This window comes from Octopus bimaculoides, chromosome 9 (assembly GCF_046866305.1).
Source record: "Octopus bimaculoides isolate indiv1 chromosome 9, ASM4686630v1, whole genome shotgun sequence".
Classification (NCBI taxonomy): domain Eukaryota; kingdom Metazoa; phylum Mollusca; class Cephalopoda; order Octopoda; family Octopodidae; genus Octopus; species Octopus bimaculoides.
In genome coordinates this window covers 10,433,881-10,451,380 of record NC_142936.1, presented here as the reverse complement: position 1 = coordinate 10,451,380, position 17,500 = coordinate 10,433,881, and the positions used below count along the sequence as shown (strand labels likewise).

The 17,500-nt window shown below is 38.8% G+C and overlaps 1 protein-coding gene and 1 non-coding gene across 40 annotated transcripts in view; both read left to right on the top strand.

The window, feature by feature from the left end:
• LOC106871661 (serine/threonine-protein kinase mig-15-like) overlaps positions 1 to 17,500 on the top strand; it is a 764,441-nt gene that overhangs the window by 12,321 nt on the left and 734,620 nt on the right. The window lies entirely within an intron of this gene.
• LOC128248784 (U2 spliceosomal RNA) lies at positions 5,207 to 5,400 on the top strand. The gene has a single exon (XR_008264951.1). It is a non-coding gene; the product is annotated as a U2 spliceosomal RNA (small nuclear RNA).

The window sequence follows — 17,500 nt, the reverse complement described above, 5'->3', positions numbered from 1 at the left end:
TTTTACACACACACACATCTATATAATATATATATATATATATATAATGTTAATATTTCCCCGTATACGCCTTTAAAATCTAGACATATTTAATAATAAATAACCATCTGATTTAATTATCACCAAATATATATATATATATATATATATATATATATATATATATATATATATATATATATATAACCAATTATATATATGTGTGTAGTGTTAGGTGTGATGTACATATGTATATATATATATCACTTTGGTTCTGCACCTATATAGCACGCACTACACACACATACACACACATAGTAGGGGTATAATTGTGTATTTCGTGAGGAATTCTTAATAATCTGTAGATGCTGTGTTTCCTGTAGAATTATATTAGCAGCAGCAATAATACCTTCATCAAATATTTATTTTGGTAAACTTGGCTTTTCTTAACACCAGTACTTGATTATTCTTACGTATTTATTTTAAAACTGGTTAATCAGCTGTTGTGTTTAGTTTAAGTAGTCTTTAGATTTTAATTAGTTATTTAATTATGGAAGTTTATTGCTAAAATGTTAAAAAAAATTTTGTGAAGAATTAAGGTATGTTAAGAAAGTCATTCCACAGACAGGAAGTGGTACATCAGCTACTTCCTGTTGGATGAGAATGGTAAGAATCTCAAAATAAGAACATGGAATTATTCCTGCCAACAGTTTCAGGATATTATTTATCATTAGGAGCTTGTTAAAATTAATTTTTTTAAAATTAATTTACTGTTATAATGAAACTAACGAAACCTCAACCGTTTTATTAGCTGACTTCCTGTCTCCTGTAACTGCTTCCCTCTACACTTCTCATTTTTTTTTCTTCACAATTCCCTCAACCTGATTCTTTCTTCTTTCATTCGACTTCATATTGTCATCACTGGTTTCCTTTCTTCTACATCTATTTACTACTATGCTAACGGTTTTCTAATTTTTTGGCATAAATATTACGAACGTCTGTTTCGCATCTAATAATTGCAGGAAATAGCCTGCATCCTTCAGTAAAATGACAATTCCTTAATTTTCTACAGTCGTCATATGATTTAAATATATTCAGTCGAAGTTGCTCACGACACAAATGACGACCATAATCTTTTCTACATATTTTTCTGGTGTGATTTTTCATCTCTTTTCACCTACTTTTACTAATTCCAAGTTTTACAAGATTTTTTAACTAGAAGGCTACTTCAGTTTGTTTTTTTTTTACTTCATCTTACGCAGTATGTTTTATTTCGTGTAGAATAACAGTTGAATTATAATCATAACTAAATTTCTAGATTAAAATTATAGAGTAGAAAGTCAACCTCAGTTTCCTCTGAACTGTCAGCTAATTTGGGGATAAAGTTTTTTCAGGTATACTCTATATGATCTTTAGAGTGTACAGGGGTGATGTTTTCTCCATAAAGCTCATCATCATCATCTAACGTCTATGTTCAACGCTGGCATAATAGCAAATACTAGAAATAATATTGGTTGCACTACTGATAAGGTACTGCTCAAACAATAGGATTGTTGCTATGGCTATTCAAAGACAGAGGGCATATGTATAGAGCATGTAATTATGTACAGCACAGAATCTTCAAAATGTGAAGGTATTGGATATCATCAGTGTCGCCATCATCATCATTATCATACGTTCACATTTCTACGTTTGCATGAGTCAGACAAAATTTGTCGAGGCAGATTTTCTATGGCTGGATGCCCTTCCTGTTGTCAACCCTTACCTGTTTCTAAGCAAGGTAATATTTCCCTATGGTCAGACATGCTTCTTATGGAAGACTGGAAACAAGCATTACTTGAATGACGATGATATTCGTTTACAACCGTCTCGTAATGTTTAGACAAAGGTACACACACACACATGTGGATATATGAATGATAGGCTTCTTTCATTTTCTGTCTACCAAATTTGCTCAAAAAGTTTTGGTTGGCCCTGGGGTTATTGCAGAAAACACTTGCCCAAGCTACCATGCAGTAGGACTGAACCCAAGATCATTTGGTTGAGAAGCAACTTCTTAACCACACAGTCACACCTGCACCTCTCTTGATAACATTATCTATAGAATACATAAGGTGGTGAACTAGCAGAATCTTTAGCACACTGCATGAAATGCTTAGCAGTATTTTATCTGCCACTACATTCTGAGTTCAAATTCTGCCAGAATACCGTTACTCTTTTATTCGTTTCAGTCATTTGACTGCGGCCATGCTGGAGCACTGCCTTTAGTCGAACAAATTGACTTCAGGACTTGTTTTTTGTAAGCATAGTACTTATTCTGTTAGTGCCTTTTACTGAACTGCTAAGTTACGGGGGACATAAACACACAAGCATCCGTTGTCAAGCAATGCTGGGAATCAAAACACAGACAGACACAACACACACACATATATATATGACAGGCTTCTTTCAGTTTCCATCTACCAAATCCACTCACAAGGCTTTGGTCGACCCGAGGCTATAGCAGAAGACACTTGCTCAGGGTGCCACGGAGTGAGACTGAACCTGGAACCATGTGGTTTGTAAGCAAGCTACTTACCACACAGTCACTCCTGCGCCTATACCCATTGTTTATTCTAAACTACTAAGATGCTCCTCATTTTGTAAAGTTCCATTAATTAGTTCTATCTCATTGCAGATCCATGATCAATCTCCACCTCAGTTCACTATACATTTCTATCACTATCCATTGCAGGATTCTCTTTGTGGTCACTAGACTGCATAGAATTAGGAGCTGAATCATACCTCTCTTTACAGAATGGACATATTGGATAATATAGTTGTAGATATTGGTACAGGTGTGGCTGTGTGGTTAAGAAGCTTGCGTTTTGCAACGATGTGGTTTTGGGTTCAGTCCTACTGCGTGGTGCCTTGGGCAAGTGTCATTTACTATAGCTTTCACAATACCTTGTGAGTGAATTTGGTCGACAGAAACTGTGTGGATGTCTGTTGTAATATATATATATATATATATATATATATATATATAAAAATAAACGGTAGAGCAAGTTTCCACATCAAAGTGGCAGGTGAATGTTACTACTAGTTTAACCCCAGGCAGATTCTCTGCCAGCTAGTTTTCAATGCGGAGAATCTGCCTGGGGTTAAACTAGTAGTAACATTCACCTGCCACTTTGATGTGACAACTTGCTCTACTGTTCAGTATACATTACTACTCTATCTCTTCTTGAGATTTTATAACTGTAGATATATATATATATATATAGAATATGAGTGGTTTAGTTCACTTGTGATCTAAATGAATAGGTACGCTGGGTAAGTGCTATAGTTGGTCGACCATTAGGTTCCAAGATCACAGCCTAGGCTGGATCTAGGGATCTGTGTTAGGATTCTGTTATAGCATGTCTATATTATATTAGAGGAAAAATCAAAACCAAGGCAGAATGAGTATCTCAAGTCATTTAGAATAATCTAATTAGGGTAAGGTGAATTTGAAGTCTTACAACTGTTTCTGGGGTAACCCAAGTGGTTGGTTAGCATATCTGTGTACTGGGTATTCTGTCATCAGAGACAGGGTATGAATATTTTAGACGGGGAAAATTTACAGTTTACAAGGAATAAAATTCACAGATTATAAGGAATAAAATAGAAGAATAAACAGTAAAAAGCAGTTAGAAGAATATAGGCAGGAGAATAATGTTCTCGTCTCTACTGGCTGTGTGGTAAGAAGTCTGCTTCTCAACAATAAGGTTTTGAGTTCAGTCCCATTGCATGGCCACTTGGGAAAGTATCTTCAACTATAGCCCTGGGTCAACCAATACCTTGTGAGTGGATTTGGCAGACAGAAACTGAAAGAAGCCTATTGTATGTGTGTGTGTTTTACTTTCTCCTTGCCTTAACATCACATGATAGCTGAGAGTGAGTATCACCGTCTTGCAAGTGCTGTCCATTTTCAATTTCTCATGGAAGCATGTCTGGTCATGGGAAATACTGGTTTCCAATTTTGGTACAAGGCCGGCAATTTCATGGAAGGGAGTAAGTTGATAGCATCAACCCCAATGCTTATTGTGTCAACCCTTAAAGGATGAAAGGCAAAGTTGAGCTTAGCAGAATTTGAACTCTGAATAGTTGTAAAGACAGACAAAATAATGGTAATAATAATAATAATCCTTTCTGCTATAGGCACAAGGCCTGAAATTTTGGATAAAGGAACCAGTTGATAACGTTGCTCCCCAGTGCATAACTGGTACTTATTTCATCAACCCTGAAAGGATGAAAGGCAACATTGACCTCAGCAGAATTTGAACTCAGAATGTAAAGGCAGACAAAATGCTGCTAAGAATTTTACCCTTGGAAACAATTGAGGATTAGCGACAAGAAGGTTATCTAGCTGTAGAAAATTTGCCTCAACAGATCCATGTAAGCGTGGAAAAGTGGACATTAAAACAATGATTCTAGAATCTAATTCTAGCATGCGTCTTTTCTAAAAAAAGATGGTGTAGCCTACCTTTTATAATTAACCACTTAGCCTTTTCTTATGTAATTCCTTGATTGACATTATATTAAGTTCATACTAAGTTGCTTGCAGATCCAAGTGAAGGCTATTTTTAGCTAGACTGACTGAGCTAATAATGTGTCTTGCCAGCATACCAATTGTAGTAATGTTTGAATTCATTGACCATAAAGTCATTAGAGGTTACTATCGTGGGTCCACAGTCACCAATGGAGTGAAATTACTTGTATTCCAGATTTATAACAGCTTCTAAGGTTGTTGCTTGATATTTTGCCAATATGTTTTCTTATATTTTTAGACAAGTCACATTGTACAATTTATCTTAATGGAAAATATGAACCTGCTTGTTGGGGAAGTAAATTTGTGGCAAAGTAACATTCTATTCAAACTTGGAAATCTTTCGTCATTACATTATCAAATCCATTGATTGGTACCATATAGCTGTTAGCTCTAGCAAATTACATGTGGTATATGTACAATTCAGCAGATGCAGGTATGGCTGTGTGGTAAGAAGTTTGCTTCTCAACCACATGGTTCCAGGTTCAGTCCCACTGTGTGGCATCTTGAACAGATGTTTTCTTCTCTAGCCCCTGGGTAACCAAAGGTTTGTGAGTGGATTTGGTAGATGAAAACTGAAGGAAGCACATTATATATGTGTGTATTTGTGTGTCTCCTTGCTTTGACATTGCGTGATAGTTGTAAATGATTGTCACTATCGCTTCTTGGCCTTTTGGGTGAGATCAAAGTGTAGTATCTGTTCTTATCAGCTTAATTTGTGATATGGTCCCTATTTGGGACCATCGATATTAAACTGATTTTTAGAACAAGGCGAAGAGTTAGGGGCTTGCTCCGCCTTTGCCACGGGTTGGCCTGGTATAGCAGTACTTCCATGATTCAGCCCATCACTTTAGTAATAGGTGCAGGAGTGGCTGTGTGGTAAGAAGCTTGCTTACCAACCACATGGTTCCATGTTCAGTCCCACTGCGTGGCACCTTGGGAAAGTGTCTTCTACTATAACCTCGGGCCGACCAAAGCCTTGTTAGTGGATTTGGTAGACGGAAACTGAAAGAAGCCCGTCGTATATATGTATATATATGTGTATGTATGTATGTATGTGTGTCTGTGTTTGTCCCCCCCCCCCAATCGCTTGACAACCAATGCTGGTGTGTTTATGTTCCCGTAACTTAGCAATTCGGCAAAAGAGACTGATAGAATAAGTACTAGGCTTACAAAGAATAAATCCTGGGGTCGTTTTGCTCGACTAAAGGTGGTGCTCCAGCATGGCCGTAGTCAAATGACTGAAACAAGTAAAAGAGTATAAGTCAAGCAGTGACATTCCTTTGTAATATTCTGCGAGAATTTGGATTTTGGGCATTTGGGAACAAGTGAGGGTTGTTGACAGGAAGGGCATCTGGCTGTATAAAACCAACCTCAATAAACTTCATCCCACTCATGCAACATGGAAAAGTGGATGTAAAAACGATGATGTTTAGTAGTAGTTCTAAGGTCAAGTTACTCGAGTACTGGTTAACGAGTAATAAGTTCAGACCGTGTGTTCTAGTCATGCGGTGGTGTTCTTGGACAAGAGTTATAAGCAACAATAACTGCTCTAAAATCAAGACCATTGACTGCCCAGGTGATTGTCTAGAAGTTGTAGATCGGTTTTGACATTTAAGTGGTATAATAAATTCTGGAACTGGGTCTAACGAAGGTATAGTACCTTGGGTAAGAAAGAAGTGGAAGAAATCGAGGAAACTTTTAGAAAATGGCTCTATGTACAGAGGTTAAATTGTATGAAATATGTATACAGAGTATGATGTTGCATTGTATCATTGCGTGGTTGAGCTTGCTTGGATATTTTTAAGCTGCACATGACATCCATCTTAGTCTTGATTTAGTTGAGGTAGGTCCTCAGGGAGGGATCAAGTTTTTCTGGTGAGTGGACGTACATATGTTGTGTTCAGATGACTTGCTTGAGTATGGCCACACTTTGGCATCTGTAGCAGTAGGTATTTAAACATGGAAAATATGTGTGAAAGGTCTGGTTCGAATAAGCTGGGTGTTGTGTATTGGTTGTTTGATGTTAATTGACCTCTAAGGTTGAGTGTAAATGAGACAAAGTGGATAGACTTCAAATGTACTGGCTGATATGTGCTGGTGAGTGAACTGTGTTGTTATGGATATTCTGAATATGGAATGATGAGATGATGGCTGGGTGCATCATTTTGGGTGCTGACTGGACATTCAACCTATTTTGGCACTGGAGACACACATACACACATTGCTGTACAGAAATATGCATATACAGATAGAGTGATGTAGGAAAAGAAGGTGAGAGAGACATTACACATACATAGAAAACCTGGGATGAGGTGGTGAAGCACGACTTTCAAACATTAGGCCTCACCGAGGCAATGACTTGTGACCGAGATCTTTGGAAATATGCAGTGCGTGAGAAGACCCGGCAAGCCAAGTGAGACCTCCGAGGCTTCTGCCAGGGGTGTAGCCAGCCCACTTATGTGTACCTTTCCTTCATTGGACACTAAACTCTGTTTGTGAAGACTTTTTGAGGCAAGTGAAATCGAAATCGAACCAAATTCGACAACTGGCACCCATGCCAACCTCTCCTTCATTGGACACTAAACTTGGCTTGCGAAGACCTATTGGGGCAAGTGAAATCGAAATCGTGATGGCACCTGTACCAGTGGAGCGCTAAGAGTACCATCCTAACGTGATCATTGCCAGAGCAGCTGTCTGGCTTCTGTGCCAGTGACATGTAAATAGCACCATTTGAGCGTGATCGTTACCAGCATCACCTTACTGGCACTTGTGCTGGTGGCATGTGAAAAAACATTCGAGCGAGGTTGTTGCCAGTGCCGCTGGACTGGCTCCTGTGCAGGTGGCACATAAAAAACACCATTTTGAACGTGGCCGTTGCCAGTACCGCCTGACTGGCCTTCGTGCCGGTGGCACGTAAAAGCACCCACTATACTCTTGGAGTGGTTGGCGTTAGGAAGGGCATCCAGCTGTAGAAACTCTGCCAGATCAGATTGGGGCCTGGTGCAGCCATCTGGTTCACCAGTCCTCAGTCACATCGTCCAACCCATGCTAGCATGGAAGGCGGACGTTAAACGATGATGATGATAGAAAAATAACTAAATGTTAGAGAGAAAGTTACATTACTGTAAGTGATGTCAAATAAGTCAGTATCATATCAGTGATGCCAAATAGGTAGCGCCAAAATGGCTCTGACAAAACTGTTTCATTCCCATCCAAACAGATGTTTGTGGTGGGTGGAAAATGTCATGAGATGATAGTAGTGTATAAACACACACACACACATATATACATACATACACATATCCATACATACATATATATATATATACATACACACACATATCCACACACACACATATATATATATATATATATACACATACACACACATATCCACACACATATATATATATACACACACACACACACACACACACACACACACACACACACACACACACACACACACACACACACACATATATAAGAGAGAGAGAGAAAGTGAATGCAGACCAAAGAATTCTTTGGGGTGAAAATGTTACAGTGAGATCTAAGAACTCTGTTTTGTTTAAATAAGATAATGCAAGACCAAAACGGAAATGTGTCATGCTGCAAACTATTCTCATGGACTTCACCTTGATGAAACAAATGAGAATGGTAGGATGCTGTATGCGTATGTAACGATTATTTTGGAATTCTCTACATTGTATAATGGTTTCGGTGTTGTTTTAAAGAAGGCTCCATCTATCTCTTGTCTCTTTGAACAGTAGTTTCCTGTCAAATCTCTCTATCAAGGCATGTACCAAAGGGCTTTCTCTCTACCCACCTTATGTCAACTTTGTGTTGCCTGGGTTTGGTTTTGTCACTCACACACTTTCTCCTATCCTCAATGACTTATTTGTTGTCACGTCCAGCAATACCCACTCCTATGTAAATGATACAATCCTTCATTCCTCTTTAAAATTCCACACCTCAACCTCCTCTTCAATGCTAAATCTACATTGCGTTTGGGAACAGACACTTCAAGAACATCCTCCCATGGGATCATACTAACCTCATCTCCTTCAGCAGTAAAAGGACACTATCACTTCACATGTGAAGAAGATGTATCCTACCCTCTAAATATGAGCAACACAAAACTAAATGCTAGTCCTCACCACTGTGAAGATCTGTGGCTTAGTGGTTAGGGCTTTCAGCTCGCAATTGTAAGGCTATGAGTTCGGTACCTGGTAGTGTGTTGTTTCCTTGAGCAAGATACTTTATTGCACATTGCTCCAGTCCACTCAGCTGGCATAAATGAGTAGTACCTGTATTTCAAAGGGTCAGCTGTGTCACACTGAATCTCCTTGAGAACTACCTTAAAAGTATGCATGTTTGTGGAGTACTCAGCCACTTGGATGTTAATTTCATGAGCAGGCTGTCGTGTTGATCGAATCAACTGAAGCTCTTGTCATCATAACCGACAGAGTGCCAGCCCTCACCTCATCACTGTGGATTTCTCCTGGGAAATGTACCATTATTTACAATCGACAGATGGGTGTCCTCATCTTGTTTGTTGTTACCACAGCGTTTCGGCTGATGTATTCTCCAGCGTTCATCAGGTATTCTATTGTACTAACCTTATTTATTGGGTTGTCCGGAAAGTTTGTGTCGATTTTTAAAGGAAAGAAAAAGGTCAATAAATACTTGCCATTACATTTTTAATCAACCAAATATGAACCATTTTGTTGCACAATGCGTCTTCATCTTTCTTTTAACTTGAAAATACTTTCTTCCCAGAATTGAGGTGGTTTCAAGTTGAAAGGTAAGCTATTATAAATCGGCACAAACTTTCGGACAACCCAATACATTCATTTTGAATGGGATTCTTATATGACTGGACTTTTGTCTTATAACATTTTCAACAGGATGTTAAGATTTAAAATGATGATTTCACCTATCAGAGGGTTGAAGAAACATATGTAAATTGGTTACAGAATTTAAAAGAATGGGTGCAACTACAGTTACAACTACTGTATAGATATAATCTGATGCCGTAATTTTTATGAGACTTTTTGACTCGGACCTTTTCTAGAAGGTCTGAGTCGAACCCCGAGACGGTCTGAGTCGAACCCCGAGACGGTCTGAGTCGAACCCCGAGACGGTCTGAGTCGAACCCCGAGACGGTCTGAGTCGAACCCCGAGACGGTCTGAGTCGAACCCCGAGACGGTCTGAGTCGAACCCCGAGACGGTCTGAGTCGAACCCCGAGACGGTCTGAGTCGAACCCCGAGACGGTCTGAGTCGAACCCCGAGACGGTCTGAGTCGAACCCCGAGACGGTCTGAGTCGAACCCCGAGACGGTCTGAGTCGAACCCCGAGACGGTCTGAGTCGAACCCCGAGACGGTCTGAGTCGAACCCCGAGACGGTCTGAGTCGAACCCCGAGACGGTCTGAGTCGAACCCCGAGACGGTCTGAGTCGAACCCCGAGACGGTCTGAGTCGAACCCCGAGACGGTCTGAGTCGAACCCCGAGACGGTCTGAGTCGAACCCCGAGACGGTCTGAGTCGAACCCCGAGACGGTCTGAGTCGAACCCCGAGACGGTCTGAGTCGAACCCCGAGACGGTCTGAGTCGAACCCCGAGACGGTCTGAGTCGAACCCCGAGACGGTCTGAGTCGAACCCCGAGACGGTCTGAGTCGAACCCCGAGACGGTCTGAGTCGAACCCCGAGACGGTCTGAGTCGAACCCCGAGACGGTCTGAGTCGAACCCCGAGACGGTCTGAGTCGAACCCCGAGACGGTCTGAGTCGAACCCCGAGACGGTCTGAGTCGAACCCCGAGACGGTCTGAGTCGAACCCCGAGACGGTCTGAGTCGAACCCCGAGACGGTCTGAGTCGAACCCCGAGACGGTCTGAGTCGAACCCCGAGACGGTCTGAGTCGAACCCCGAGACGGTCTGAGTCGAACCCCGAGACGGTCTGAGTCGAACCCCGAGACGGTCTGAGTCGAACCCCGAGACGGTCTGAGTCGAACCCCGAGACGGTCTGAGTCGAACCCCGAGACGGTCTGAGTCGAACCCCGAGACGGTCTGAGTCGAACCCCGAGACGGTCTGAGTCAAAGGTGAATGCTAATTTCTCCATGCTGATACTTTTGGTATGGTGGACTCTCTTTTCATAAACAATAGATGAGGGTTCTATAATTTTTTATTAAACAACCAGCACAGATGATTTGTTTATAAAGTGATCAAATGTTTGTGCCGTACATTAGTTCTCACCTTCCATCAAATTGACTTCACCTCTACAGGTTTAAAGTTTATTAAAGTTTATTTGTGCAATATTGTAAAAAATGCGAGACAAATTATATTTCCTTATAATTAAACAATATGCAGAGTGACTGGAAATACGTAGCATCACTGGTAAGATCCAGTAACAGGCTGTGGTGGTTAATGTGTTGAACTGGTGTTAGGAATATAAATGAACATGAAATTTTGATGTAAAGTTTTAATTTAACTTTAACACAAGGAATTTACACCATAGATCTCGAATCAATCTCAGCATGGTCAGTTTCTATAGAATTAGTGTTTTCTTCTGATTGCATTTACTAGAGTTCTTGTCAAACAAAATAACTTCAGTCTTTCTATTCTCAACATTATTCTTTTAGCATTTCATCATTTACACTTCTACACATTTTTTGCAGAAAGATTCTTCTTGTTTCTGTTATTGTTATAAGCTGTGAGCTTAACAATCTCAAAGTTTTCTCTGAATATTGTTTATGGAATCTCCAGCAATGAGCTTGCTTTTCTCATAAGCTGACATTGTTATGAAAAATGAAACACTTGTCTATCATAAGTTTTGTTATGCCATTTAATTGGCATTTTAAATCGCTTTTCTGTAGTTCATAATTCACTCCCTCACTCTCCATTTATTACTGTGTATATTCCAGCAGTTGTTAATAACTGGTTTCCAACACTGATGCACCCAATTCCCATGGTTTTTTTTTCTTTTAGTATTTTTCACTACACTATAATTATTGTATATGAAGAAATTATCTTGTAACCACCTACCACTGTATTAATATGTACAGCACTACCTGGGATTTAAATCTTAACTGATTGCAAGCTCATCCTATTTTAAACTTATGTCAACAGGTGAAACTATTTAAGCTTTTGTCATCTTCAGTCGTCTAACGTTTACTTTTCCATGCTTGCTTAGGTCAGATGGAATTTGTTAAGGCCAATTTTCTACAGCCGGTTGCCCTTCCAGTCATCAACCCTTACCTGTGTCCAAGCAAGTTAATATTTCCCACTGACCAGACTTGTTTTTCATGGCGGAATAGAAACAAACAACAGCACTTACATGATGATGATGATGTTTGTTTACAACCATCATGTGATGTCAACACAAGGATTCATACACACACACACACACACACACACACACACATGGGCTTCTTTCAGTTTCTTCTTTCATTATTGCCCACAAGGGGCTAAACATTAGAAGGGACAAACAAGGGGCTAAACATTAGAAGGGACAAACAAGGACAGACAAAGGGATTAAGTCAATTACATTGACCCCCAGTGCGTAACTGGTACTTAATTTATCGACCCCAAAAGGCTAAGTCGACCTCAGTGGAATTTGAACTCAGAACGTAACGGCTGACGAAATACCGCTAAGCATTTCGCCCAGCGTGCTAACGATTCCGCCAGCTGGCCGTCTTCTTTCAGTTTCTGTCTATCAAATCCACTCACAAAGCTTTGGTCAGTTTGGGGCTAGAGTAGAAGCTTATAGCCCAAAGTGCCACACAGTGGAACTGAACCCAAGTTCACATGGTTGGGAAGCAAGCTTCTTAACCACACATCCATACCTGCACCTAGTAATGACAATCTGGAGAAACAGTTACAATGATAACATTTCTTTTAGAGGAGCTTATTATTTAAATCGTGAAGTATATTTATTTCGTTTTTGTATGTGGTTTGCAAGATTCTTTATGTGAATTTGTGTGTTGAAGCATATTTTATTGTGTCTGGGGAGAGTCATTCTCTTTTAGTGCCTTATTAACTTAACACACTTGCTGGTCTGATTTCCACTCATTTACTCGTTATTTTTTACTAAAATTTTCATTGCGAATCAATGACTCTTGAAAAGGTTGCTAGTTGCAATGAAAATTTTAGTAAAAAATAACGAGTAAATGAGTGGAAATCAGACCAGCGAGTGTGTCAAATTAATAAGGCACTAAAAGAGAATGACTCTTGCCAGACACAATTAAGTATATCTACTTTTTGGGTTAACATATTCTCCTGTTTTGTTGCATCAGATATTCTCTCTTGTTGTCATGGGTATTGAAATGTTAAAAGCAGGAAGGAAATCTGAAATTAATAAAAAAACAAAACATTATTTCTGGATATTATTTATTTATTACTGTTTAAATGGTGTCCCAAGGACACATGTTATTGAGTTTACTTTTTCCATATGTAGGAAATATATTTGCAGCCAGTTGGGAAACATTGACTTTAATGTCTTCCAGCCTTACCAAAATAGTTCCTTTATCAGTTTTATGACAACCTTGAGAAATTAATCACTGAAATTCACTGCTTATTTTAAGTTCCTAGGTGTTTCACTTCAAAATTTATCACTCCTTATAGAATTTTATTTACTTGCAAATTAAAATTAAAATTTTGTTAGCTGAGTGTATTAGGTATATTGCTAGCAACTTACAGGCTATGTGTTCAAATTTGCAGCAGATATTGTGTTACGTTTCTCGACTGGACACTATTCTATGTGCTTCAGTTCATCTTAATGTCAGGAATAGGTACCAGTTAATAAGTACAAGTGTGGTTATAGGCACAGGTATAGCCCTGTGGTTAAGAAGTCTTCCTCCCAGCTACAAGGGTTTGGGTTCAGTTCCAGTGCATGACATCTTGGGCAAGTGTCTTCAGCTATAGATCTAGGCTGACCAAAGCCTTGTGAGTGGATTTCATTGACAGAAACTGAAAGACATCTTTGTGTGTGTGTGTGTGTGCTTGTATGTGAGAGTATGTTTGTGTCTCTTTGTCTTTACATATGTAGTTGTTGTAAATGAATGATTCATTTCTGATATTCTGCAAAAACATGTTTGGGAACAGATAAGGGTTGGCAACAGGAAGGGAGTCCAGTTGTAGAAAATCTGCCTCAATAAACTCATGGATGTTAAACTGATGGTGATGGTGAAGCTGTGAATGTTATCTGTGGTAAACCCACATTCTGTTTACGAGGGATATTTATCTCTCATCTGCTCCATGCTCTGAAAGTGGAGCTTACCACTATCTCTCAAAGTGATTTGGTACTTTGGGGACACTTGGTTTTTTACTGATGAGTGTATTTAAACATCATCTGGACTAAAAACTGCTTCAATTTTAAATGCTAAGAAAACTTCTATATGTTTTATTACAGTTATGAACCAATTAATAATCAAAGGTTATCAGATATTGGCTCATAAGTTTGTAGTCTGCTACAGTGTGTTCCATTGTCTGTCTTCATCACTCAGTTTATTTAACCTCATTTTAATCTAATTGTAGGACAGTCATAATGTCTTCTGAGGAAATCAACCTATGATACACAAGTATAGCTCAGAAGAGATTTCTTTCTCCTACTTAAGGATCCAGAGATAAAATAACAGTTTTGCTAGCATGGGTTGGACGACTTGACTGAGGACTGGTGAAACCGGATGGCAACACCAGGCTCCAATCTAAATTTGGCGGAGTTTCTACAGCTGGATGCCCTTCCTAACCACTCAGAGAGTGTAGTAGGTGCTTTTATGTGTCACCTGCACGAAGGCCAGTCAGGCGATACTGGCAACGGCCACGCTCGAAATGGTGTCTTTTATGTGCCACCCGCACAAACCATATATTCTACTGGGGTATGGCCTGTGGAGATGTAGCAGAGAGAAACTTTAGTTAACAATATACTTTAGATCCAATTTTACTTTTGTTAAGAAATGAGGTGGCTTTATGGTTTCTCTCTCGACAATTGTTTGTGCACAGTAGTGGTTCTCAACTGGGGTCCATATGGCTCCTAAGGGTCTATGTAAGAATTTTGGGTGGTCCACACAACAAAATAGTAAATTGGGGACCCACAATAATATTTTAAGGGACTCCTGAAAATATTTTGCTTTAGAATGTATTGGCAAGTATTGCTAAAAACTGCCAAGTTTCTTTAATGTATTATATATTTCAACCTACACAAGTTAATGTGTTGAAAACAAAATAGGGATTTTGAAAGAAGTATCTATAAAACTAGTTTTTAAACATTGAATGACTGTGAGGGTCCACCAGAATAAAATGGTAATCAAAGGAATCCATAGATAAAAAATCGCTGTGAACCCCTGTTGCACAGGATGTTTGTCAGATATGTATGTATTTGCATTCTTATGTATTGGGTTGTCCGGAAAGTTCGTGCCGATTTATAGTAGCTTTCCTTTCGACTTATTTACCATGAAACCACCTCAATCCTGGGAAGAGGGTATTTTCAAGTTAAAGGAAAGATGGAGACGCATTGTGCAACAAAATAGTTCATATTTCGTTGATTAAAAATGTAATGGCAAGTATTTATTGACCTTTTTCTTTCCTTTAAAAATCGGCACGAACTTTCTGGACAACCCAATATATTACTTACTGAAACCCTTTGCTCCCAATGGACCATAGGCCATTAATGAATTTGGTAATGGTGTTTGTTTTACCTGTAAAACAGTTAATAAAATTCATAAAATAAAATGAATGTGTGGAGAGGGGAATTTTGAAGTTTTGGGTTAGGGCTCTTCAAGTCTGCATCATGAAGTGAAGCAAGTTCTGATGGATTGAATAAAACTCACTAATGCTCATGGTACACAGTCTTATATTTTACAAATTAGTATCTTCCTGTTTATTATCAAGAAATATTAATTATGTTTATTAATTTAACAGAATTGAAGAAAGAGCAGAGTATCAAGCTAAATGCTATGTAGTATTAGTTTCATCTTTGTGACTTTGGTGTTCAAAACAGGCTTTTGCCTTTCAACCCTCTTGGGGCAATAAGCAGCAGAAATGCACTAGGGATGATTTAATCAACTGTGTGTCCTTCACTGACTATTTATAGCTGTGTGCCAATATAAGGAATTATAATTAGAACTATCAAATTACTAAAGGCTGAAGTTTTGGCTTAAAAATAAAATTTTTCATAATATTTTGAATAATGTTGATTAATTTTCTTCAGATCTTCTTATAGTTAATTTTCATAGGGTAAATACAAAATATTTCTTCTGCTACAATATGGGAAAAACTCTGCCTGTAGAGCTCAACTGTTTCACTCAAACAAATTATTGGGTAGGATAAATTTACATAATTTTGAGAGATGTATTAGCACTCTGTTTCTCTGTGTTTGTGAATAAACCAAAAAATAAACTATCCTTACATTTAGATAAAAATGTCCATTTATGGCTGCATGTGAATTTAAATGTGCATCTATACTGGTGCGTGCATATTGATGAAGTGCGCATTCATAGTAATAGCTGGGAGGAAGTAAATACTTTTGTATGTATTTCAATGAAGTTATTTTAGGCAATTCTGACTGTATAGAAATATTAATAACCGAGATATGCAGGATATATAAGTTAGTATTAATATATTTAATATATCATCATCATCTTTGTTTTACTGTTTACTTTTCTTCGCTTGCATATGTCAGATAGGATATGTTGGAGCTCTTCCTGTTGCCAACCCTGACTTGTTTCTAAGCAAAGTAGTATTTCCCCACAGCTGGACATGTTTTTACAGAAGATTGGAAATGAAGGCCACTGATTGTATGACAGTGATGCTTATTTACAACTATTCCATAATGTTAAGAGAAGAAGATGTAAACATATGCATGTGCACATATATACGTGTGTGTGTGTGTATGTGCGTGTATTTATACATACATAAAGACTCCCTTTGGTCCTGAATGACCATGAGATTGCACCTAGAAAGTTACCTTCTGAGGCACAACTCCGGGCAAGGTTGTTTATGGAAGACCAGCAGTCGCCCATGCATACCAGCCTCCCCCTCTCCCCTCCACTGATGTTATCCAAGGGAAAGGCAAAGGCTGATACTGTTTGGCACCAGTGACGTCACAACTCCTTTTTACAGCTAAACAAACTGGAGCAATAGGCTCATGTCTTCTACCATAGCCACTGGCTGACCAAGGTCTTGTGAGTGGGTTTAGTAGATGGAAAATGAAAGATGTGTGTGTGTGTGTGTGTGTGTGTGTGTGTGTGTGTGTATACTCTTGCCTGGACATCATAAGATGGTTGTAATTGAGCATCGTTGTCATGCAAGCGAGGTTATTCGTCTCCAGTCTTCTGTGAAAAAAAGAAATGTCTGGCCTTGGGGAATTATTACTTTACTTGGAAACAGGTGAGAGTTGGTGATAGGAAAGGTACCATAGAAAAATCTTTCTCAACAAATTCTATCTTGACTCATGCTAGCATGGAATAGTGGATGTTAAATGTCGATGATGTTGTGATGTTTTCTTTTACTATGATGAATTTCATAGAGGTCTGCATGATGGTCATTTGGTCCTGTAGGGTAGGATTTAGGTGAGCTGATGGTGTCAGAGATATATCTAGTTTTACTGCTATTACTGCTTCAAAAGCGCTCACTATATAAATGTGAAACTGTAGAACCCTACAAAGCTAGATTAGTCTACTTTGGCATATAATGCGTACAAAAAATATGCACTGCAGAATAAATTATTTTACCATGAGGAACCTGATAAAAATATAAACTCACAGTTAATATTTCCAAAACTTACTGTACCTTATCCTACATCTGAAATTTGTTGTTTTACTAATGTTTTCATTATTTTGCCTGGTGGTCTATTTATTTATTTTATTTCCTTTCATTTACTTTTTCTTTTTTGTAGATTCAGGTAATTTTAGAGTCTGGTTTTAACCATGCCAGAACCATTGGGAATAAGT